The sequence below is a fragment of the Eulemur rufifrons genome, chromosome 21 (assembly GCF_041146395.1).
Source record: "Eulemur rufifrons isolate Redbay chromosome 21, OSU_ERuf_1, whole genome shotgun sequence".
Classification (NCBI taxonomy): domain Eukaryota; kingdom Metazoa; phylum Chordata; class Mammalia; order Primates; family Lemuridae; genus Eulemur; species Eulemur rufifrons.
Window position 1 is genome coordinate 18,026,100 of NC_091003.1, and position 26,177 is coordinate 18,052,276.

General features: G+C 43.4%; 1 protein-coding gene and 1 pseudogene across 1 annotated transcript in view; one reads left to right on the forward strand and one right to left on the reverse strand.

Annotated features, from left to right (window-relative positions):
* The window catches only part of ZNRF3 (zinc and ring finger 3), a 151,064-nt gene that overhangs the window by 123,911 nt on the left and 976 nt on the right, over positions 1–26,177 (reverse strand). The gene's annotated exons all lie outside the window — the stretch shown is intronic.
* On the forward strand, positions 19,332–19,431 carry LOC138402003 (U6 spliceosomal RNA; annotated as a pseudogene).

Here is a 26,177-nt window from a genome sequence, read left to right on the forward strand (position 1 = left end):
CCTATCAGGCCTTTTTAAGAGCTTTAAATACTCGTCAAATTCTTCACCCTACAGAGATTATACCTTACCTAAATTTAGATTCAACATTCTTCAGTTACCTTGCTGAAATTTGGGGGATCCTTCCTGGTAAGAGTAAATGGACATTGCCAGGATGTTCCCCAGTTCACCCATGACTTAAGACTTAGCAAACTGCTGTGCACTGACTGCTGAAAACACAGCCGCTTGGGGAGCTGGCAGCTAGATCAGCACGGGCTTCTCTCAAGAGCACAGATACCTTGATGTCACTTGAGTTTCTTAATGCCCAACCACTCCATCACAAAGGACAGGGACTCTACCAGAAACCCCACAGCATTCCAGCAGGCCTTGGCTTCCTGCAGGAGTGCCAGGTGAGGCCCTGGCAGCACTCAGGTGGGGCTTAGCAACTGCCACCTGGCTGATGCTTCTAGGCAATCACATAGCGCAGGCAGATGAGCGTTTGCCCATCCCACTGGCAAGGGCATCCTATAATTTACTGACACTGAAAAGTATGCTATAAATAGTTGGTGTTTTTAATGTTGTCAGGCCTCCAGAACAGAGGGGACCTAACAGCTGTGTGGGGCCAGGGCTCTGGGTATCTAAGGGCTACAATTTGGAAATACTGGGCGGTGCAGTCAAAGCATCTTCAAAGAAAGGAACTCCAGCAGTGTCACACTCCATCTAAAGAGACTACAGTAAAGGGAAAAAGGCTGTCAAAACTATCAATCAGGATTTACAAAGCACAATTTAGAAGAAGAGTGAACAGCACTGAGAGTCTCTTCGTGGGAAGCTCCACAATTCAAAAGCAAAAGGGAACGCGGCTAGAATAACCCCTAGACCCCAAGCTGCCATTTCTATCGCATGTAGGCCTCCACGACACAACTTGATTAAATAAATAAGCACAAGGTGATTAAGAAGATTCATTTAGTCATTCAGGAAACTTTTTGAATTTCATTCTGTTAAGGGTTGAAAATGCAAAAAAAAAAAAAAAGGAGATGAGCCTTTTTGACACTTAATTTCTAGCGGAGAAGGGCAATAAAAAGTAAACAATTTCCAAAAGTGAAGAGGGTACTTTATAATTTTAAATCTAATTACACTACAGCTTGGCATGAGACTATGTACCTGAAATGAGTTATGTTCAAGTTACTTCTTGAACTAGAAGTAACTACCGAGTTACTTCTAGGCTCTCCAGACAGCACTTACATGTAAAAAACCAAAAATCTCTACATTCATTTGTTCTTTAAAAGAACTATTCCCCACTGGATTTCCTAAAAGCGAAGAACTACGAGGAAGGGAGAAGTGCTGAACAAACTCAGATCTGAGCACTTAACTCTAAACATAAATGCCTGAGTCAGACGAAAACTTATAGTTAGCACTGGACTGGGGGGGGGGGGGGGGGTGCACATGTGCATGTGTCAAAGGTCAGACCTATTTAGGCAAAATTAAAGATGAATACATTAAAGTTGCTACTGAAACTTTGCAGGCTAATTTTGCATGGTTTTAAATTTTTCAGAAATCATCAAAATTGTTTGCTGGGGCAAACGTTAGAACAAATTCTATCTAGAATGTATCTAGAATGTCACAAGTAGTCCAGGGTTTTCCACTTTGTTCCTCCTAAACTGAAGCAAGTACAGACCCCAAGATAGGGAATGCGTATATCTCAGATGTAGAACAATGAAAAGAACTGGGGGTACCTGGCAAGGAGAAAACAATTTTATTGCTTTTATTGGTGGGGTGGGGGCAGGGGGGAGTAACAGAAGATAACCACCTTCACGTCTGAAGGAACATCACGTCTTAGTGGCTCTATGTTATGGGGTAAGTTGCACCTCCCCAAAATTGATTTTTAAACTCCTAACCACCAGTCAGAATGTTAACTACTGGGACATAGGGTCTTCAAAGAGGTTATCAAGCTAAAACAAGGTCATTAGGATGGGCCCTAATCCAGTATGACTAGTGTCCTTATAAGAAGGGGAAATTTGGACACAATTACAAAGGGAAGACCACCATCTTATAAGCCAAGGAAAGACATCTCAGAAGAAATCAACCCTGACATCACCTTGATCCCAGATGTCTAGCACCCACAACTGTGGAAAAAATACACTTCTGCTGTTTAAGCCACCTAGTCTGTGGTACTTTGTTAAGGCAGTGCTAGGACACTTAATATGCTCTAGAAGGCAGAACCAGCACCAAGGAGCAGAAGTTTGGTTCAGTGGAAGGAAGAACTTTCTGACAATGAGTATTCTGCAAGAAGAGAACGCCGCCTCAATGTTCAACGGCTATGGGGGGGGGGGGGGGATATGAAGAGAAGCAGAGCTGGCCATTAATACAATAGCAGAGCCTGGGGCCTCATCAAAAGCTACAGAGGCAAAAGGCTGAATGCCCCAGGTCAGAGAAAGACCAACTACTAATAACATCCATCAGGTAGGTCAACCCCAATTTAAAGGGTGAAGAAAAAAAAAAAGTCCCTAAGTCAACACTCTATGAAATATGACACATAGAGAAGAATTCAAACTTCTCATCTCATTTTCCTCTTGGCACCTCAAAGGGGAAATAGCTCAGTCCATTCACGGCACCCATCTTTCCCAAGGGTAACTAGAGTCAGCAAAGCATTTTTTTTTTTTTTTTACTCTTTCATGCATTAACCAAGGTAGACAAACCTAGAAAATGCATGTTCGCTCAATTCAACTCGGCAGGCCTCCAAAACTAGGCAGCCAAACTCACAGCCTAAGAGTCAAAGTTGGGGAGGATGGCCCTGCCCAAATCCAGGATGCTAACCAGCAGAGGGAGTTCTCCTTCTAGAAGGCTTTTTAAGCATTTAATTTCATCCAACTCTAAAACAACCATTTGGCAGTGGGAGAGAGGGGGTCCTAAGATTTTTACACGTGTACATGCGTTAAACGCAGGGGCAGGACCAACGAAAAGGCATTTAGGATTGGGGGTGGGGGGCAACCCTCTATCTTATCTTACCTCCCCTCACAGTCCCCACAGCTCCGTAAGTCAGGTCACAATATGGCTGCCTCCTGCTGCCCCAACCCCCCAAAATGCCTACAGGACAGGCCACTTGGAGCTGGAGCTGGGCTCACTCTGATACTATTTCATATCCACTTGGACACTGTGACTCTTTCATGAATCTTCCCAAACCAGTAGAAATCAAATTCCTCAAAGAGAGGCACTGTTTCTCAGTTGTTTTATACTACAAATCCCTACACCCCATTACTCAATTATAAAGACTACAAATCTTCTAAACTAAAATGGAAGAAACAGTCCTATCACTGTTAAAGGTGTTCAGGACACTCTAGTTGGAAGTTAACATGGTCTTGGCTGTCCATGCTCATAATCCAACAAGACACCAACTGAACAAGTACAGACTCTAAACCAACTAACCTAATACCAGCTACCTGGAACAGAATGTCCTCTAGTACCTTGGATCCTTTGAGAAAAAGGAATTCTGCAATCAAGTATATTTGGGAAGTACCAGATTAAATAGAATGAAAGCAGATTTCTTCTCAGTAGGATTTCTCAGAGCCATTAATTCACCACTGTGCAGTATACATCTCCAAAAGGGAATGATGATAAACAGCACGTCTCAAAGTTAGTGCCTGCACAGAACCCTTTCACAACGAAGCATTCTGCAAGACAGGTGTTCTGCAGACAAAGCCTTGAGAAAAGCTCATCTTGAGGTATACTCCAGAGAAATGTACCTTTGGCTTAAGAAAGTATACATCTATTTTAATACAAGTGTACCTGACATCCTTAAAAACTGACAACTTCCCAAGCCAAAATAAGTCAAGCCACTCAGTAAAGACTCAAATCGGCAAGAGCTGGTAAACTGTCCCTGAGCCTAGATAGCCACTGTCAATCCCAAAAAGAACTAGGGAGCCTAAAGTGTCCCCATCTTACTTGGACAACAATAAAGGTAAGATGAGCCCTCCCCTGGAGTGTTTGTGCTGCAGCTGACATCTTTCCCAGGGACAGAGAAGCAATAATTGAGTACTTTAGTTAAGAAGAAGGCTCCTTTAGGCCGGGCGCCGTGGCTCACACCTGTAATCCTAGCACTCTGGGAGGCCGAGGCGGGAGGATCGCTTGAGCTCAGGAATTTGAGACCAGCCTGAGCAAGAGTGAGACCCCAGCTCTACTGAAATTAGCTGGGCATGGTGGCGTGCGCCTGTAGTCCCAGCTCCTCAGGAGTCTGAGGCAGAAGGATCACTTGAGCCCAGGAGTTTGAGGTTGCTGTGAGCTAGGCTGACGCCATGGCACTCCAACCCAGGCAACTGAGCAAGAGTCTGTCTCCAAAAAAAAAAAAAAAAGAAGGCGGCAGCGGCTCCTTGATGATCCTCAGATGTAATCCGGCATAGCTAAAAGATAAGAGGTAAGTATCAAACTAAAAAAAAAGAAGAAGAAGAAGAAAGTTACTTAAGCGGAAAGGAATAAAGGTCACAAGGAGACAAAACGATGAAACGCAGGGTAAGACGCAAACCAAAAATTAAACATTCTACAGAAAATTCCGCCTGGACTGACCCAGTCCATTCTGCACCTCTTGCCCTAAATAAAAAAGCTGACATGTGCTTTGGTTCTGGCTAGAGCAAGCAATGTTTCTGGAACAACTTCACCTTGGTTACATATTTCTACTTTAAACATTCCAAAGTTGCTGAAGGCCTCCCAGGAGCATCTGCTCCTGTTTCTCGGGAGGGAGTTAGTTCCTGTGGAAAGTGTTTGTTTAGTTTGATTACAACTTTGAAGAGGGGTAGGAATTCTGGCTCAGAAGAATTTAATGGCTGGGCCCTTCTCTTACATAATTTGTAAACAAACAGAGTTTATCCCAGTGTGGCTCACTTGGCTCACTGGCTGGATTTAGAAAAATATATTCCTCATTCATTTGGGAGAAGCCACAGTAAGGCCTGTCAATAACCAGAAAAATGTCCAAACCAGCCCATCACTCTGTTGCCTAATCCTAACGGACCTGGCTCAAGGCAGGCACACGTCCAATCTCCCTGCAGAAACCCAGGGCAGTCAACAGACGCAGCCCAAACTGAAGGGTTATGGACAGAACTTGAAAGGCGGCTGATGAATTGCTCTCCAGAAGTTTCTACACACTCATGATATATTTTTTAAAACCCTCAGTAAAGTGTTAACCAAGGTCAAATGCCACAACAGCAATTTTCCCCCGTGTCATGAATGGTCGAGTGTATAGGTGGAGAGCAATTTGTTACTAATAACAGTTAAAGGCCAAAGCTGGCGTGTGATTTATTTATCTTTAATAAAGTGAATTCAAGGTTGTCACTACAACATCACTTACTCCCTTACATTCCAGGCTGCTCTTGGGAAAGGAGTGACTGCTGGGGAACAGCCCCCGAATGAGCCCCTGACTGCAACGCAGTGACTGCTGTAATTACACATGGTGTTGCTGGAGAACGCGGGGCAGGACGGAGTCGTGCCATCAAAAATATGGCCACGCACTTAGACAACATCTATGTTCTGACTGTGGCACCCACTGGTCTCTGTGATAAAAGTCAAACCCCCTTCCTGGCATTTGAAGCCCCTCCCACCCCATCCCCTACTTGCCCTCTGAAGTTCATCTCCCTTCCTGATTCCCCAGTTAGGGTGCTTTCTCCCCCTCCCTGCTCCTGTCCCCAGAGATCTTTCAGCAGCCCAGCTGCAGATCCCCCCTACTCCCTCCAGGAATCTCACCCAGCCCCCATGCCCAGTTTACAGATGGGGAGACTGAGGTTCAGAAAGGCTGACTCTCCTCAGGTCCCACTTAAATGATAGAGTAGGGAGTGGATCAGGTTTCCTGTATCCAGGCCATGCCTCACTCAGCCTCGCCTCTCTCCCTACCCCTGCCATGAGCACATTCCATCCCACATGGCCTCCGGGTCCACACAAGCTAGGAAAAGCCCCACTGGGTGCCAATCCAGCCTGGGACTCAGCAAAAAATGCCTTTCCCACAGCCAGGGCCAGCAAGGACAAATCCAAGCACCAGTCTTCCTTAAGACGCAGCTGGAGGCTCACCCCCTCCAGGACCTTTCTGTAATTTCTAGGCACTTTCTCTGGGCCCCAGGCATGTGGCACTCAGCCTATGCATGTTACACTATCACCATCTCAGACACACATCCTGTCTTTCCCACTGGCCCATAAGCCCACCCCTAACAAATGCTCAGGAGGAGGCTAGCAGTGATTCTACGAGCACTATTCAGAAAATATCAAACCCCACACCCATCACCCCTCTCCAGGAAAAAGACAGTGTGAAGGCTGGCTCAGAAAAGCAGAGTGGCCAGACATACCTTGAAGTATCCAAAGCCTGTTGTGTACCTCCTCACCTTCTACCCAAGAATACAGTAACAAGGTAAGATGTTGCTTACATCCAACAAGGAGAAGAAAGTATTACGTTACCTAGCTTTTTTTCTTACTAACTTCCAAATCCAAAGTCTAATGGAGAGATTGAGGCTCCCAGATACAAATCAGATTTCACCAAATTCATAGTGTAAATAAGGAAAGTACGCAGGCTAAAAGAAGGTTCTTTCTTCTTCTGCTAGACTACATTTCTAGGAACATAAGCATACACACCTGATTTGCATAATCATTCTAAACCAGCAAGGGCAAGTTTTGGTTTTATTATTTTCTGAGAAAATAAATCCACTGAAAATCATCCTGGTCTTAAAGGTAGAGTCCACAGTAGCGTTAGTAAACAAGCCCAACACAAAGCCCCTAGGAAAGGCCCATGCTTAAAAGCTGCTGGGTGCAAGTTGCTGTCCACTCCTACAGAGCAAGTTTCCCATAGGCAGCAACAAAAAGTTAAAACCAGAAAGGGCTTTGGAAAGTGGTTCAAAATCAAAAAAGCTTCTTCAGACAAGTGTGCCTAAAATACCCCGCTGAGACACTAGGCCCTAGTCTGGGGGCCAGTGGTCTCTACTGGACCATTTGCTTCATCTTTGTTCCCCACCCAGACAAAACTAATCACTAAATTAAAAAACCCAAACTGAAAGCACAGGTTCTATCACTGTATCGTCAATGAAGGCTTTCCCTTTATTTAGCAAAAACAAAATCGCATCCAACTCACTACACACACAGCAATGCAGCTAAGTCTGGAGAAGGAGAGTCAGTGAAGAATGAATTTTGCTTCTGTTCCTAATTTTGACAGCCAGAAAGCGGGGGGACATGAGCCCATGTGACATGGGACAAACTGATGCTCCATAAGGATTATTAGAAAATGCAAACATCACCACACACAGGCCCCAGTGGTACTAATTCAACCTCTTGGACTTCTTTTTGTCCATGTGTTACTTATAAGTGACTACCATACATCCCTTCCCAAAGGCACTTGTATACTACCCAATGCTAGTTCAAGATGTGTTCCCAAACATTGCTGCCTTCTCCACAGCATGGCTGGCATGCACCATGTCAAAAGGACATGTCACCAACGACAAAAAAGGAAGCCACCAAGATGCCCAGGAGAAGGTAAGTTAACTTAGAGGGTTGTTCAGGGTTCTTTGGAAGAAAAGCTGGGCTTCGCTTCACTCTCAATTAACTCTGTGGAGATGACTCGCAGCCAATTCCATCCCATGCTGTGTTCTGTCACTTAAGCCTTCTTCTGAATCTTCCTTTCGATCAGTTGTTTTAACTGAACATAAGCTACTTTTAACGTAAAGTTAAACACGCTATGTAAAGAAAGGGTGGATGCCAAAGTTGAGTATCAATGACCCACCCCAGTGGTCCCTCCAACCAGTCAAATCAAAAATTAACATTATTTTCACAGTCCAAAAGTAGTTAGGAGCATCATTTTAGCATTCAGAAAACACCCATCTTCTACTGAAAGCTAACCCAAAAGGGAAGACATGGAAATGACCCTAAATCTATTTTAGAGAAAGGCTTATTTGGGTTCTTACATGTACAAAGACAACAGCAACTGCCTTTCAATTCTACCTTTTGTTCTAGATTAAATGTTATTAATCAACAAGTGAAACTATGATGACCATGCACTGTGGGCAGAGAAAAAGTCCTACCACACAACTATCCCCACTGCTTGCCAAGTTGTGGGGTGTGTGGAAAACAGGACTTATATTTCAAGATAGCCAATGACCGAGACAATGAAACTTTGCAGAGAAAAAAGCTACAGCACCAGTAATCAAATCTCAATATAGTGCTGGGCTGGAAAACCAAATCAAAGCAAAATCTTATCAACAAATCCCCACGGAACCAGACCATGAGAAGGCACGGACACCATCTGGTTACCGCGGGGAACAAAGTGGTCACCACCTGCTCCCTCGGAGTTGCTTGTAAATTCTCAAGGACCGTAAAGTTCTCATGTTGAGAAGACCAGAAAAATTAGAGGAAATTAGATAACATTAAAATAATAGATGAAAGATAGCACAAAGCCGTACAAGATAAATTGTCAAATGGAGTGTGGCTGTGCCATTTGGCACCTTGAGGTTTTAAGTGAAAATGACTCCACGAAATCTTCAGGTGGCAATTAACATTTTAGCTCAAATTCCCCCAAGAAGGGAAAGGGAAAATTGTGGGGCAGGGGGTTGCAGCAATCAGTGACTCAATGGCTCTGTCCAGCACAGAGTAAGCACTCAATACTTACCTGCTGAATGAAAGAATATGAAAATCCAAGCCAGTGGCTCTGTCCTGGGTCCCTGCTAAGCGCCAGCACATCTCTCTGCCACAGCTGCCAGCGCTGTGCTAATGGCTGGTTTACCTGATGCTTTCCCACTGGACTATGAACTCCTTGAGGGTGACAATTCCGTAGCAGCAATAGCCACTGATTCTAACATATGTTAAGCACTTACTGTATACCCTACATATATTATCTCACATAATCCTTATAATGCTTTGGAGGTACAAGCTATGTATCCCATGTTCTAGATGAGGAAACAGGTTCAGAGAGGCTGGGTAACCTGGCCAAGGTCACCGGGCTGGCAATGGCAGAACCAGGACGAAAATACAGGCCTGTGTGGCTCCAGGGACATGCTTTCCACCACTGTGCTCCTTACATGGCAAGAGCCTGGTCAGCTCTGAACTCTCGGAGTGCAACACACAGTAGATTTTAGCCTCGAGAGGTTTTTTAGCTGTAAGAGGTTAGCAGACAGCCATTGGATTTACCTGCCTCAAACTACCTTATGGTGAGTCTATAAGCACAGTCCTGACCTCCAGGCCAGCTTCTCCATTCACTAGCTACGTCAACCTGTCTGCATTCTGGTGTCCTCATCTAAGAAAACAAGGATAAACCTCTTATTGCTCCGAATCCTCCTAAGGATCTAGCAAGACAGTTTAAAGTCCAAAGGATTGTGTCTAACATACAGTATTCATTCATCCAAACATTTCATCAACCACTTATGTGACCTTCGGTATTAAAAGGCTTCCATGTAGTAGGAGGCAGAGCCGGCAATGATGGAGGAAGACATGAAATGTTCCCGGCTTCTGTCTGCCAGGCCCAGGTAAGTAACAGCAGCCAAGAGTTCAATAACTTGGATTGTTTCACAAGCAGAATGTTTACCCAGAGTACAGGCTGAAGAAATCACCGTCCTCTATTTTATCATTTGTTTTGATTGACACAAAGTTGTTTTCTTTTTCTTAATGGTTTAACAAATTTATATCGCAGCCCTGTTTTTCCTATCCCCGAGACCAAAATCTTTGATTCTCTATTACTGTTAGCCAAGAAGTGCTGCAAAGAGCAAGCCTGCAATGATCAGGAGAGAGTTCTGTCTAATCTGAATGTCCTGCCTCAGCATTATCTGCTGAAGGTACATTATACATCATAACCTGCTGAGACCCAGTCAACACGTGCGAGCAGAGTAGGACACTGAAGCCTGGTCATCCATAAAGAGACACCTTCACACACATTGCCCAGGTCACCACACTGGTCTGAAGGCTTTCAGGTCAGCCAAAGAGCAGATTCCTGAGCTAAATCAGAAGAGGAAAAAAAAAAAAAAAAAAAAAACCCCAACTCAGCCTGAAGAAAGTCAAGAGAGGAATAGAAGTGCCTTAAGCAATCTCAAGCAGGCAGGATGATAACAGAGAGGTGGCCTTTACCAAGGAAGCAAAAAGAAGGGGGTGCGTGTGTGTGTGTGTGTGTGTGTGTGTGTGTGTGTAGCCAAAGAGCCTACGCCAAAGCTGCAAAGGAAACAAAAATAAACTAACAGGATAAAAGGAAAGCTGTTGCATGAGGAAGAACTTTTGCTCCAGTTAAAGAGAGAGAGAGAGAGAAAGAAGAAAAAGAAAGCACACACTGAAATGATCTAAAGCTGCCTATAAATATTTGGGAACATCAAAGGCGGTCCTGTTAAATTAAAAATGCTGTCACACAGATAGGAACTAGCCTCTAGCACTGCCAGCTTCAACATGTGAGCCTGTGATCTGAGGAGCGAAGGCTCAGCTCCTCAAGAAATCTGATTCACTACAGAAAAAAGTGAAGGAGCAGTTGAGTTTTAATAAGGGCATTAAATACCTTAGGAATGAGCTAATTAGAGTTTAACTCTTTCAAGATTGTCCGAGCTCTTAAGAATGCTGCAAAGTAAGCTCCCTCCAAAATCTAGTTAAATCGGTCTCAAAACCTGCAATAGGAAAGAAAAGAATTAAAATAGCACCTTAGGACTTCAAAGCTGATAAATCCCACCAGGTCATCTCAGACTTAAAGGCAGAGGCCAAGTGAAGAGAAGGAGGGAAGGTTAACTAAGAGTTGTTTTCTGAGGTGAAGTTGCTTGCTTATTTAGAGACATTTTTTTTTTCTAGTTTAGACTAGATAAGAACAAGCTCACTTTCTATGACAGATTCATCCTACCCTGCGAGTATGCCCTTTACCCAAGACACTGAGAAGAGATACGGGGTGCTGAGGGGGAAGCCCTACTGACCTCACTCCCTCACTTGCTCCCTCACACGCCATACAAGAAATTCTGGCTGAGCCTCCCAGATACACTTAAGATCATTACAGGAAGTCACTCAATAGTTTTTCCTACACATGCTATGGATCAGAATCCCGAGGAACCAGGAAGAGTCCCCAGTTAGGAAAGTTCCATCAGGATAGCAAATCCTTTCTCTGTCCTTGAAGCAGGAAGAAGTGGAACCTCCTCTTGAGGAAGGCATACACACACCTTCAGAGAAAGAGCGTCTATCACCCAGTTTCAGGAATGTGAGAGCAGGAGGTAGACAGCAATAGAAACCACCTTCTCCACTGAAAGAGAGGAATGCGCAGCCCAGTCCTAGTGGAGGGAAGGAGGGGGATTTAAAAAAACCACAATACACTCCAATTATTCCCATTTTTAGACAAAGTCAATGTGTCTAATTTGGGGCGTTAAGATTAATAAAGTATTTGCTTTGGCAAAATCGCACACTGGATCAAACCAAGCGCTGAAGTCACTTGTGCTTGCCACAGGTCCCACATAATTAGGCCCCCAGAGCACAGCCTTGGTGTACACAGCACTCCACGTGCCCTGGCCGGAACCAGAGATGCAATCAAGCACCCTCCTTTCCTTCGGTGCAGTTCTGCCCATGTGCAGGCCATGTGGCTTCAGAAACAACAGGCAGACTGGCCTAGAAACACCCTGGATAGTTCCCATCTAGCTGTGTGTGTGTGTGTGTGTGTGTGTGTGTGTGCGCGCGCGCGCCTGCCCAAAAGACAGAGCTCAAGGCCCGGACAATGATCTAGCTGTGGAGAGCAGGGATGAGCAGCTGAAGCTGTGGTAATGCACCCCTCCCAGAAACATATGAAAGAGGGAACTGGGATTCAGGGAGAAAGAACAGTCTGTACTGAAGAACAGAGTGCTTAGGAACCACTCTGGGGAAAAGAGACACAGGTACAAGTGGGAAGGCACTAAGCATGGTTTAAAAAAAAAAAAGATTCCCATGGTATGGTCACTTCTCAATGAGTAGCACTTTTGGAATCTTTAACCTAGATAAGCTACCACTTTAGAGTAAACATTTCCAATCATTTGGGAACTACAACATAAATGTTAGGTATATGTGAGGAACATACTGAAATTATGTACATTATTTTCTTCATTCTTGTCCTCACTGAACAAAAAATGCATGCTGTAACTCATTTCATCCTCACAAGAACTCTAGGAAGGATTTATCTCCATTTTACAGATGCAGAAACTGAGACCTGGAGAGGCAAAGTCATCTTTCCACAGCAGGTAACTGGCAGAATTGGGATTCAAACCCAGGCAGTCTGGTTCCAGACTTGGCACTCAGTGGCCTCTCCTGTCATCAAAGGAAACCCAGAACCACTTCATTCTGCGAAGTTTACAACATGCTTTAAAGAACCTGCATAGCGAAGTTGAAAATTATTGCTCCTAACAGCCATGCCAATGTTTGATGACACAAAAGTATCCTCCCAGCTCCCCTCAAATACAGCTGGCTAAAGGTTGTAGTTAAAAGAACTAAAGAGAACTTACACCCAAATCAGGGTTATAGTCCAAAAGTTAACTTAAGAGTTGGTGATTAGGAATACATGTGTATTTTCTCCCGTAAAATGGTGGTGCCATTTCTGCTCCACAAAAGGCCTACCCATTTAGGTGGGTACCCAGGTTTGAAGACCCCATGCTGCAGTCAACCCACCTCTAAAGAAGAGCCAGCCCAAAGAGCAGCCAAAGCAATGCACATACTCACTGCCCCTTGGTATATCTCTCTTCCCTAACTGTACACAAAATTCTAATAAACATGGTTCCCTAGTTTTCTGAGAATGAACTACAGAAATCAGAATTGCTGAGGGAGAAGCGCTGAAAAAGAGAGAAGAGTTTATAGACCAGTGCCACACCAGCCAACAGGGAGATGGAGGAGCACCCTGTGGGCTTTGGCCTCTTGCACCAGACAACTCCAGGGCATGCCGTTCACTTCTGTGCTCATCCTAGATCCACATTAGGACCAATTTACAGCAAACACAAGTCAGGTATCTTGAAGAAGGGACAGCTTTTCCCAATTCACACGAAGAGACGCTCTGGGTTTTAGTGGGAAAACGTTAAAAGATTGAGATACCAACCCTGCCCTGAAGGAGGCCGCAATGCAACGGTGTCAGAGTTGACTCCACGTCAACTTAAGTACTGAAAGAGTAAGTTTCCATTTACAGGGGTGGGGCTTTGCTTTTTTGTGTGACGAGGCTTGAGGACAGGCCCTCTGTAACACCAGACAGCCTGAGCTGTTGAACCTGGACAGGTGGCAGCCTCCAGCAGCTCAGGTCGTCGTCTTTAAAGAGGCGCTAGAACTGCAGATGGCGCCCACGAGTCCCATCCCACTCTGCCATTCTGGGCTCCCATCTGGCTTATTAGGCCTGATCAATTCCCTTCTGGACATTTCGCTGTACGACACCAAGCACCACAGAATTAATCATACAGGGCACCATTTGCAAAGGGGTACACAGCATTCTAGTGTGGGATGCCAGGGACACATCATTCCTTTTATCCCAGGTCTGTCTGCCAAAACTTGAGAGCAGGGCATCCTAAGATCCCACTTATGGGTGATGGCACCTTCGACCATGGTCTCTGCTGATATACATGAATAGGGAGGGGTGAGGAAAGGCCTTCTTGGGATAGGGGAGAGGAGAATGAAGATAAGGGGTTGGGGTTGGGGGAGGCCCCCATCCATCCTTCCTCCTGTTTTTTCCCCTTCTCCCTCCCCCAATCAGCCACCACTAGGTGGGAATTACCAGAGGGTACGGGAAGTTGGCAGGGGTTGGAAGGAGGTTTATGATATTAAGAGACAGAAGATTTCTTATTTACCGTCCAGATAGGGAAGACATTCACACGTGAAAGGGCCACCACGTAACTTTCTCAAGCTTGTAAGAGGACAATTAAAACAGCCTTACAAAAGTAAATTAAGAGGGAAAAGAAAATTAATTAATGCTATCTGTGCACACGGTAAGACTTTTAGAGTTTTCTACAGCATCTTCCTGTAGGGAACATATAGGAAATAATTTTACATGGAATATTCAAAACCATTCTGCCCCCCATCCCGTTGCTGTTTTAGAGCTTCCCCCTTCCAAAAACAAGGTTGGCATGGCAACCAAAGCACCAGTCACTGTGGTCCCTAACCACATCCGCCGGGGCTTGGCATGCTGAGACGTGTGCCAACTCTGTTGTCTGTAGGGCACTCCTGGCCACAGTACACAGCAAGCTATAATCAAGTCAGAAACCACCGCATTCGTATAGAACTCGGCTCAACATAAATATTCATTAAATGTGAAAACCTATGGTGATGCAATGTTGAGACTGCAAATTTAAACACAAGAGTCAGGAAATGCAAAAATTACTACTGCCACTGGAACTTGAAATCACCCACACGGCACATTTAATACCACAAGCGAGTTTATGTGTGTCTTAGAGATTTAAACCTAATAACACCAAAACTTCAAAACTACGTATTACGTGTTCATTGAATTCCTAGGATGAGGGTGACATTTACTGATGGGTACTGCAACGTTTCTGCAGTGAACATGTCATGAAAAAGCAACCATGAAAATTCTCTAGTAAAAGTGAAATACAACACACCATAGCCAGATTCTGGAATATTCCTGAAGGTTCCAGTGCCCATGTTTTTGCCACTGTCCCACAAAAACATCTACAGTAACGAAAAAACTCAACATGCCAATATGTACAGAGCTAAGCAATAATTTAATAATTTCCCAAATGCTTACAGTCAGCCCCATAAAGAGTAGAAAATCAAATGTTTGCTAAATTGAAACCTGAAATTCTTGTACATGAAGGCTGTTGGCCTCTTTAGAAATACTACTAGAGTCCTTTAAAACTCTGCTTCCCACCCAGCACTTAAATGCAGGATCAAGGTCCATGCCACAACTTCCAAACAGGAAAAAAAATATTGAGGAAACAATGTGGCACAAATTTCAGTAAGGACTCACATACAGTTGTTTCTGATGGGTCACTCAACTTTTGCTGTTCCCCCCAAAGTTCCAGTTATTTAAGTAACACCAAAATGTATTTTATATATTTAAATAAAACACATCCCTAAAAGTCTACAGTCAGGCTGTAATGTTCTCCAGCATTCTCTGAACAATGTACCCAGGGCAGTTACAAGCCAGGCTGGAAGGAGTCAGAGGATGTCATCACCTAGTCCCACGTCCTTCCTCCCTCCTGACCTCCAGGAGAGCACAGGCAAAGTGACATTATTTTGAGAGTCTGGACCATCTCAACTATTTGGAATAGATCTAAGACACACCCATGTCTGCTTGTGAATAGTTGCTACAATCATAGAAAGTTCTCAACCTCAAAAAGCCAAGTATTTTTCTGGCCACACTAACATCCCCCTCACTATGCTATCCCAAAGTACTATGATCTAGAAGAATTTCAGGTCAGTAAATATTTTACATGTTTTATATATAAGGCGAGAGGGGATAGAGTGCTCTGATTCAAATGGACACACTGGTGGAACCAGGAAATACTTAATGGAAAGAACTGAAAATTTGGCCACAGGTGGGAGGAGCAGAAAGCAAAGAAGGGTGCCAGGAATGTGGAGGTACAGACATGTGTTCCAGCAGAAGGGCAATTTGAAATGAAAGGCATTGAGAGGAAAGCTCAGGACACATTCATGAACAAGGGCCGCAACACACAGGCCCACGTCCCAGAGCGGACAATGAGAGAGAGACAGAGCCAGCCAGGTAACTGCTTTACTCAGCTTGGGTAGTAAACAGGATGCCAGGAAAGCTTTTGATCAAGGGACTGACATGACCAGAGGTTACTGTAGAAAGATGAATCTGGTGGGGAGGGGAAGAACTGATGAGAAAAAGAGAATGTGAGTGCTGCACAATGGCACATGCCTGTAGTCCTAGCTACTGGAAGGGTAGGCATTTGAGCCCAGGAGTTCAAGGCCAGCCTGGGCAACACAGCAAAACCCTGTCTCAAAAGGGAAAAAAAAAAAAAAAAAAAACTAAGAGAGAGAAAATGTGAGATAGGGAGGCAGCCTAGACTGTCTTCATGTCAGGCATGAAGATGAAAGGTCAGCAAGGGACCTAGCAAGTCAAGCATCATCTTGAGGACATCGCCATTTCCCTCTGACTCAGACACTAACTACCTTAAATTCTGAAATAGTTTTACAAGTCGAGCTTGCAACATTCTTTACATGCCATTAACTGTCTGCTCACCACCTACTCTAAGACAAAGGCACTTTCTGAAAAGATGCCAAGTCTCTGGGTACCTAGCGATATTCCAAAAATCGCATAAAGGTGCTAAACATACAATGTCAAACATATTTAAGGAAAAGTATACAATTAGGCACAAAGAAAAGCATTCTGTGTCAAGTGTGGGACAAGCCTCAGCAACCAGACCACCTGAAGGCCAGACAGCCTTCTGGGGCCAAATCCAGGGAAGGCTCTCCCAGATGAGGGGACAGACCAAAATAATGTAAGTCAAAGTGAACCAGGGACCCTAAAGCACCAGGCACATGGAAGATTTTCTGGAATTCAATCCTCAAAAGTGGAATGCCATTCTAGAAAGACAATCACCAGGGAGCACCAAGACCTGAGCTCTAATTCCAGCTCCTCTTGTGACCAAAGGCTAGAAGCCCTTGCCCACAGTTCCCTCATTGTAAAAGGAGAGCTGAGTCACAGCACTTCCAAGGTGCCCTTCAGCATAAACAGTAACTCACAGTTATGAGAAACCATGAAGCCAAAAGAGAGAAGGGGCAAAAAAAGATCTTTATGAAGGCATAGGCCAAATGGCTCCAGACTTCAGCCTTCAGGAAGTCCAGCAGAAAATAGAAACACCTACATCAAAGTGAAAAGGGCACGCTAGTCACATCAGGGCCAGTTTGGCCTTCCCCAGTGGCATAACTTGAGGTCACAAGGTCTACTGTGCACATCTGACATGAAGGTTGGTTGAGGAAAGACAGAAAATACTAAAGACTCGCCATGCTTGACTTTTTTAAAAGCTTTCAGCTTCAGGCTGGGCGTGGCTCACACCTGTAATCTCAACACTTTAGGAGGCCAAAGGTGGAAGATCACTGGAGGCCAGGAGTTCAAGACCAGCCTGGGCAACATAGTAAGGCCCACCTCTACAAAAAAAAATTTTTTAAATTAGCCAGGCATAGTGGTGTGTACCTGTAGTCCCAGCTACTCAGGAGGCCAAGGTGAGAAGATTGCCTGAGCCCAGGAGTTCAAGGTTGCAGTGAGCTATGATCACACCACTACATTCCAGCCTGGGTGACGGAGCGAGACTCCAGCTCTTTAAAAAAAATAAAATAAAAACCACACACTTTCAGACAGACAGAAAAGATGGCAAACTTCAATGCCTACAGGGGCCAGGCACTGGTAAATGTAACTTAGTGAGAGAAGTAAGCCAGGACAATGCAATAGGGACTTGTGACCTGGAGGGCCTGTGCCCCCACTGAAGGGGACAGCTGCCACTCCACTATGGCAGACTATTGCCATGCCAGAATGTGGACCCACTGATGTCAGATCTTTTAATTTTTCAAGAAGAATCTACTTTTATGTAAAATTTTGTAACAGAGATCAAACAAAACACCTGGAAGCTGTTTTCAGCCTATGGGTCTGCTCCTTAGAAACACACCTGATAGTCTGGTGCTTGGCTCAACTTGCATCTCTGCCCACCACCAACTGATAGTGTCACTCTGAATTTGAGACAGATTCATTCAGCCTTTCTGAACCGAGCCTGTTCATAAGCAGAGAGTCTGCTCTATGGGAAAGAAGCAGCAGCACCCTCTTGGGCAACAATATGCTGCCACGGGTTGTGCCAACAGCACAGTGGTCCCTACCGTGAGGTCCCCTCCTAGGCCTCCAAGCATGGCCATCTGCCTGGACAGCTGCCGTGTCCCTGCCCAGACACAAGGGCAACCTGCTGCTCCTGAACCATGCTCCGATATACCAAGGGAAGTACCCAGATACCACACCAGGTACGTTCCCTCCAGTGCAGACATTAGTCATAACTCAGATCTTCATGGCAGAGAAAAAAGCCAGTATTTTACTATTTCCCAAATGATATGAATATGTAGACTTCCACTTTTCTGAAGTTTTCTTTTGTTTTTTTAAGAAACAGATACTAGCCATTGTGAGCAGAGGTATGTAGGAACATACATGCTAACCTGGTAGAGGAGGATAAACTAGAATCATTCTTCTGTAGAGTGATCTAACAATATGTAGCAAAAGCCTTAAAAAAAAAAAAAATGTTTATACCACTTGACCCAGTGAACCTAATTCTAGAAATCCTATGCAAATAATCAAGAGATATACAAAGGATATTCCTCACAGCATTACTTATAATAACAGAAAATAAGAATATGTTCCACAGTCATGAAAAAAATTTCAGAGAAAATATTCAAGGTAGAAGAAGTGTTTAAGAACACTATATAAAGCCAGGCTCAGTGGCTTACACCTGTAATCCTAGCATTCTGGGAGGCCAAAGCAGGAGGATTGCTTGAGCTCAGGAGTTTGAGACCAGCCTGAGCAAGAGCAAGACCCCGTCTCTACTAAAGAAAAAAAAAAAAAAATAGAAAAAATTAGCCAGGCAACTAAAAATAGAAAAAATTAGCCAGATGTGGTGGCACACGCCTGTGGTCCCAGCTACTCAGGAGGCTGAGGCAGGAGGATCACTTGAGCCCAGGAGTTTGAGGTTGCTATGAAGTAGGCTGACACCATGGCACTCTAGCCTGGGCAACAGAGTGAGACTCTGTCTCAAAAAAAAAAAAAAAAAAAGAAATGAAACAAAAAAGAATACTATATAATGTTATTTTTCTAATTTTCTTTAAAATCTCTGGAAGCTCATGGTTTAAAAAATAAGATATTCCAAAACACAAAAGTTAGAGAGTGGGATTTCCTTTTTCCATACTTTTCCATATTTTCCAAGTATTCTAAAACAAACACGTATTATTTTTATAGTTTAAAAAAGTTACAAATTATTTTTTAAAGCAAAGTTTTAGTCTTGACTATGGGAAATGTAAAATGAATTTATTCTAACATTTTTGCGTAAATATCACCAAAATACACCTGAGCCCTCAAGCAAGTAGGGCAGTGAGCCTTGGCTTCAGGTGACCCAAATTCGATTCCAGTCTGTGGCCTCAAGAAGCTTACTTAAGACTCTCAGTTTCCCCTGTAAAGTGGGGCTAATTTAACTGCCCAAATTTGCATGGGGTAAATCAGAGAAATGACATCTGTAATGCACAAACTGTATCACAGGTGCATAAAAGCTGTTTCTTCTCTATACTGTATCCACAATAGAAATTCAATAAATGTCTGCTGACAAGTTAGCATACTCAAATTAACTCAAGTTCAAATAGAAAATTAAGTTGTAATCAAATTCTTATGGCCCTGGATAGGACCTTACGTGTACCTAATTGAGCACCACCATCACTCTTGTTAAGTGCTGGCTTTGGCAGCACATATACTAAAATTGGAACAATACAGAGAAGATTAACATGGTCCCTAAAAAAGAAAAAAAAAAAAAAATGCAGGAGCTTCTACCCCAGGAGGCCAGAAGTCTCCATTCCAACATACATTTCACCACAAAATTCTAGGATTAAAGTTTGTCTTCAGAGAATCAACTCTCTACACATCGAGTTTCTAAACAACCATATCACACTGGCTGCTGGGGAGAGAAGGGGATTAATATCAACTCTTACATCACATCTTAAGGGTAATAAAAATAAAATGCTCTCCTTTGAACCACAATGGGCCAGCTGACCTTATTCTTTTCACACTATCATGAGTCAACAGAACCACTAAAAGTCAGATTTTAAAACATCTCATTCAAGCTACAAATAGAACAAAGAACCTCTACTCTTTCCCTCCTTCCTATTCTGTTTGACAGTTATAAAGGCATGTTTCCACAAAGGGGTTATCAGCTTTAACCTCAAAGGCGGGTAAAAATGAGTTGGAAAAGAACAGAATGCTCAAAACCACGTACTGTGTTGTGACATACAATGGGTTGCCCAGGCCTAAACTTGGCACCAGGGCCAGGTTCCCTCTCCCAGGTGTTCCTCGGTATCCTATAGGCTGTGCCCTACCAGATAGGACATGTCCCACTGTAAGGTAACAGTTCACTCACTGTCTGGCCCTCTGCACTCAGCTGCCTGCTCATTCGTCTGTGTTCACTGCCTGCCCCGCACAGGGTCTGGTGGACAGAGCAGCGCTGAATGTCCACCAACTGACAAAGGCAGCACCCACAGTAAGTTTTAACAACCAGGAGGATGGAATGAGCCTGTATAGAATTAGAAAGGCCATGAACATGGGACATGACCTCTTTGGTGAAAGATGGCTCTAAAAGTCAGCCACAGGAAGGAGGTGTGTCTCACACCAGAAATCCCTTTAAATGCCAGAACACTACGGCCGTTCCAGCTTTCCCAACAGCCAAAACAACGGAAGTGCCATCGGGTGACAGTTGTATACTTCAAGTCACTGGTCCCTCTTCCCGATCTTGGCAGATCGGCTCTTGGTGGAAAAAACAAGTTAAAATGAGCCCTCTGTGATTAAAAAGAGAAGAAAGAAAGAAAGGAGGAAGGAAACAAACCTCTCTGAGGGCAGGGAGTTTCTCAGTCAAAGTTATAGACTCATTTCTTAGTCAATCATTCTGGGTTTAAACCCAATTCTAAATTCCACCATCAGTTCCCATAATCGCATCACAATAAAGTGTGAAGTGGTCTTGTGAAGATGGAAATGGCTTAGAATCAGACACACCAGGGTTTGAACCTCAGCTCCACTACGGACTTGCTCAGTGAGTTCAACAATTGACCTTACCTCTCCAAGCTTGGCATCCTCATCTGAAAACCTGGTGTGTGCCATCTACCTTTGTCCGTTAAACGTGACAAAGCGCTGTGCCCAGTGCCTGGCACACAGTAAGCACTTGATCATCAGTAACTATCTTTAAAAGCTCTGACAGAGAGGAAGATTGAGAGATTCAAAATCTAAATTAATTAGACGAGAATAGCAACCACTTCATCCCAATATACAATTTAAGAATGCCTGGCTTTCCTCAATTACACACCTGATCATAAAGCACGCCCTGCATCTGGTCTTCGCCGCTGCACTCAGCCGAGGTGCAGCCAGGGGTAACAGCAAGGCTCCGAGCCTGGGCCTTGGAGGACCTGAACGTTAATCCTGGGTCATCTCTACCTCACCATGTGGTTCTGGGCAAGGCACTTTATTTCTCTGGATTTCAGTCTCCTTTCTAACACATTTAAGGACAGAATGTTGTTCTTTTGATTATGAAGATTTGTGTAAACGTCACTTTGTCACGAACTAGAAATCCACATTCTCCAGATTTGGGAAACTCTATCAAGAAGCAAACTTTTCCATATGGCATATATTCAGGTTAACGGTGATACTGACTACCAAGCCTTTGCCATTACTCCCAGGGACACTAGGGATGCAAGTGTCTTTCCATCTGTAACAGCTGTTTACTTTAAGGCTTTCCCGATACTCGGTGTTTTGTCAGAAAAGAACACTTCAGATATTTATAATGCCAGGTACTCTGCCCTGGAGCACACAAACACCAGAGATCACTTTCATACAACCCAGTATTATAATACCAGTGGATCTACTGGAACCAGAGAGAGGTCCATCCTTTCCATCTAATCAAGCCAGCTTCCAGAAATAACTAAAAAGGAAAGATAATCCCAGAATTTACTAGTGGAGTCAAAGGAAGTTATTCTCGTCAATTAATCCAAGCACGGTAAACCCACTGCCTGCCTGACATCCACTCTAAATCATTCATTCAATAAATAGCAAGTGCCTGACAAACAGCAGGCACTGGGGAGCTGGGGGGTAGGTTCAGAGATGAGCAAAAACAAAAGGACCTGCCCGGCGGGGTGGAGGTCCACAAGGGAAGGCATGAGAAGCTGCTCTTAAGGCATTTCAACAGCAACAGGTGCTCCATTTCAGTTTTCAATGAATGGTGCAAAAGAACCATTTACACTGTTTTCCCACATCCTGCCTTCACATCGTTGCATTCTTGCACTTCGCCATCTAACTGCAGAAAATTCTTTGAGTGATTGTTTTCTCACTTCTCCCAAGGATGATGTATAACTTGTATGAGATAGATGCACAGGAGAGAGGTTAATTCACTATAGACAATTGATGCCTTAGGGCCTAAGGGCTCAGTTCTGTGGGGAAACCCAGTTGGGAAGGGTTGTCATTTATCCATGCACGTCTATCTCTGTAAGACTAAACTCCAGAAAACAACAGCTATACGGTGTCTGGTACAGAATAGGGCTTTGGTTAAAGTCTATCAAATGAATATGCTCAACAGAGGGGCATCCAAACCTCTAGACTTCTTCCCTACAACTCTTGCCAGCCTGAGCCTCACGTCACCCCCCTCAAATTTGTAGTAACGGACTATTCAATGACTGGTACTAGATTAGACCTTCTCTTTTTCCTCTTGAGGGTGAGGGGACATCATAGACTCCTCCAAGAGGCAAAGCTGTATGTCTTCTCAGGAAAAAAAAAATGTCCATATACAAGAATGTGCATATAATTTCAGGGGTTCATGGAAGACTTTCTCTGGAAGTCTGTGACCCTCAGGGTTCTGGATTGTTAAAAATTAGACTTGAATTAATGTCAAAATCCTAACCAGGCAAGTTCTATTTACTTGGCACAAACAAGAACAAGGGGGCCAGACAGGTCTGTCTGGGTTTCAATCCAGGTTTTACCATTTGCTAGCCATGTGAGGTTAGAGAAGTCAACTTGCCTCTCTCAGCCTCAGTTTCCTCCTCTGTAAATTGGGTTAACAATAGTTGGTAATTCTATGTTAATATCAGGATGAGATGAGGCAATGTGTGACATGCTTGGCACAGTGCTCTGTACACAATAAATGCTGATAAGTGGAAGCCATCACTGCCTTCCCTTTAGTCTACAGACTCCACACTACCTCCCACTCCCATCTTCATCCCTATTCAGAATTGCACTAGTAACTCCCATGAGATCTCAGGGAACAGGACAGAAAATAAGAGCCCCTAAGAATCTGTAAGGTCACAAAACACAGCCCTACTTTTTCCCCCAAATCAAATGCTTGGTCTTAACCTATGAAAGCCCATCTGAGAAGACAGTCAGCGATCCCTTTCTGGGTAAATCCAGGTCAGCTGTCAGCACACAATTGTTCTATTAGGCCAAGTCAATTTTTAGAGGCAGGCCTGTTAAGTTAAAATGGAGATGAAAAGAAGTGTTTGATCAAATGCTAAACTGCAGCAACACTGACAGGGAAACAAAGGAGAGGAATTAGTTTCCTAAAATTATTCTCTGTGATACCTTTACTTAACATTGGCTATTTTAAGGACCTTGATCAGCCTTTCTAACCCACCACTCAGCTCTCCTCCCAACCCAACTATCTAAAGGAACTGACTTAGTGCTTAAATATCCTCAGCTAACCTGTTTTCAAGTCCATTCAACACTTAACGTAGGATCCAGAAAGGCTGATTTTAAAGTTACACAGAACCTATCACTCAAATTCCTTCTACAAACTAATTTCTCAAGCTTTTCTAAATATTTGACTTCAAAGGGTAAAAAATGCATTTCCACTTTAAAACAATCTTTCATCTCTAGCAATGCAAATTTTCTTTGTTTGTTTAACCAATCCACATACCACTAGCCAGTGTTTAATCGGGTCTTTATTTAACACCACCAACCATGTGAGTTGCACAGCCAAGTCTGAAAGTTTCAGATAATGATCTCATTAACAGCAACAAATTGGTTCAAAGATGAAATATGTATCAATATGTCTAAGAACCCTTTAAAGTCCCACACTTCAGAACTACAGAAGTGTAATTAATGCCTTCAGCATTCAAACTGTATGCCTGACACTCTTACAAGCAAATAGGCTTTACCACTGCATGAATAAGTTAACAGTAATTAATAGCATTTCATACTCACACATTGTTTTCACCTCAACTTTCAAAGATGTAGATGTCAAAAATGAATAAATAAAAACCAACTGTCTTCATACAGACTACAATGGTGACCTTGGGGTAGTTATTTAAGCATAAAATGCACAAGGGGAGAACCAAGATTCCTGGTGACTAATCCCAAGGTCTGAACTACAAGCACTCTCTCTTTCGACACTACCAGACAGACACAATTCTTAACCAGGCTTCTCCCTACCCTAACACACATAAATGACTGAACAGGTACTCTACTTAAAAGTATCTGGGCAAAGCAGACTATAATAAGGTATCTAGTGAACAAACATACACGTACATACACACACACACACACACACACACTTTCAATGACATATAATAAGGAGAGGGAGGAAAAAAAATCAGTAACACAACCCAATTTCTTATCTGAGAGTTCTTAAAGGAGAGGTACTCCCAAACAGATCTTTTCTCCCCAAAACCATTAACAATATCGCTACAGAACCCCACTGGAAGTAACAAAAGTCATGCTATAGCGCTACTATTTTGCTTTAGATACAGGAAAATTAACTCTGCTCTGAAGATTATAAAACATTAGATAGCAAATCACACATAGGTTTTTTTTTTTTTTTAAGATAGTAAGTAAAAGGTTTTGGAAAGTTCAATGAGCGTATTTAGAAAAAATGATTAATCTGAAGCTGGGCACCAATTTGTTTCTTCCACTTTCTCATTTCTCACACACACACACAAAAAAGTTATATTCCCTCACAGCAGTCGTAAAACATCAGCTTTCCTTGCAAAAAAACTTTTTCAGAGCTGGCCAACAGGGGCCACACCAATTCCTTCAATCAGGCAGTATTCGCAAAACTAATAAAAGCATGCCAGTCTTTGTACACACACAGCCCTGAAAGCCACATTGCACTCTGCCCATGGACACAGAGGTTCAACAAGTCGGCCACTACAATAAAGTTATTAAAGATAATATAGCGCACCAAGAAATGACTATTCAGACAGCTCAGATAAACTCACCAACATTACTGCAGTTATAAGTGAATTAAGGACACTTATTAGTGATTGCTTAACAGGTAAACTTATTAAATATCATTTAAGTCATTTTTCTTTACTTAGCAATTGTTGACTTAATTTGGGGGGGGCTAGGCTAATGGACTATAAAAGAGTTAGATAAGCACTTCAAAAAGTTTCAAAAGAGAATAGATTCCTTCTGCCAAATTCACACATTATCTCCCCACTCACGAGGATAAAATAGTTACAAATGGTGTGTTTAAACTGCTAATTTTGTATTAAAGGGCGAACCCAAGATTATCTCTAAAGCACAGCACTACTCATAATGGATAGCTCACTAGACAAAATACCCTTGAGAAAGAATACAAGTTAAAACACTGCAGATAAAAATCACAAACTTCAAAAGTCGAACTTCAAAAAGTGAAGTGCCACGTTAAAACATCTTTTTTTTTTTTTGGAAGGCTGTAAATCAAACATTTCTAAAGCCATCAGAGCACAGTGAAAACCTCAAACAGAGACAAGGAGTCACAAGGAGCAAGATTTAAGATTCAATCTATTCTTGAAGGCTGCAATTGAAATGTTTAGAAATCTTCAGCAAAGCATCATCTCTAAAGCTTATAAATTAAAGACCTTAATTATAACATTATTTTTTAAAAAGTCCAAAAGCATTTAACATAAGTGGTTAAGGGGCTCAATCAACGTGTTTCCCCTTTTATTTACCCCGCAAAAGTTTAAGATGGGGATAAGAGCCCTGTAAAGCAATGGTGCTGATTAATAGCATGGGCTTAGGTACCTCCCTCAGCTTTGTAAGGACACACCTGGAGCCAGCCTGCACAGTTCCCTGTCCTATCCACGCAGGGCTTTTGAGTCTGCACCAGAGGAGGAAAAAGGAAGGGAAGGAAGAGGCTGTCTACACTCTGGGCTGCTATGCAATCATTCGATACGGTTCTCTTCTCTTCATTCATAATTCACCCAAGAGTAAAACGCAGAAGGCCCAAAGCTTAGGCCCTGCAGCCCTCCAATCACCCGAAAAGGTTCAAAGACAAGCCAACCATTTGAAATCACTCCCAACCGAGGCGCGCTTATTAACCGCCATAAGTGCGCTGGCAGTCTAGTAACAAGTTGATAAAATCATGGCCAAGGAAGCGGGAAGGCATCCACCCCGCTAACCATCCGCAGAAGCTTCAATTGAGAGTCCCTCGTCCAAAGACTAGGCACAGCTTAAAGCTCTCCCTGGCCAGCTTCCTTTGGAATGCAAACCTCTTTCACTTGGAACAAGGTGGAGGCCCTGTCAGCGAGCGATCCTGTCTCCCGATTTGCAGGCCCCTCCGTGTTAGTCC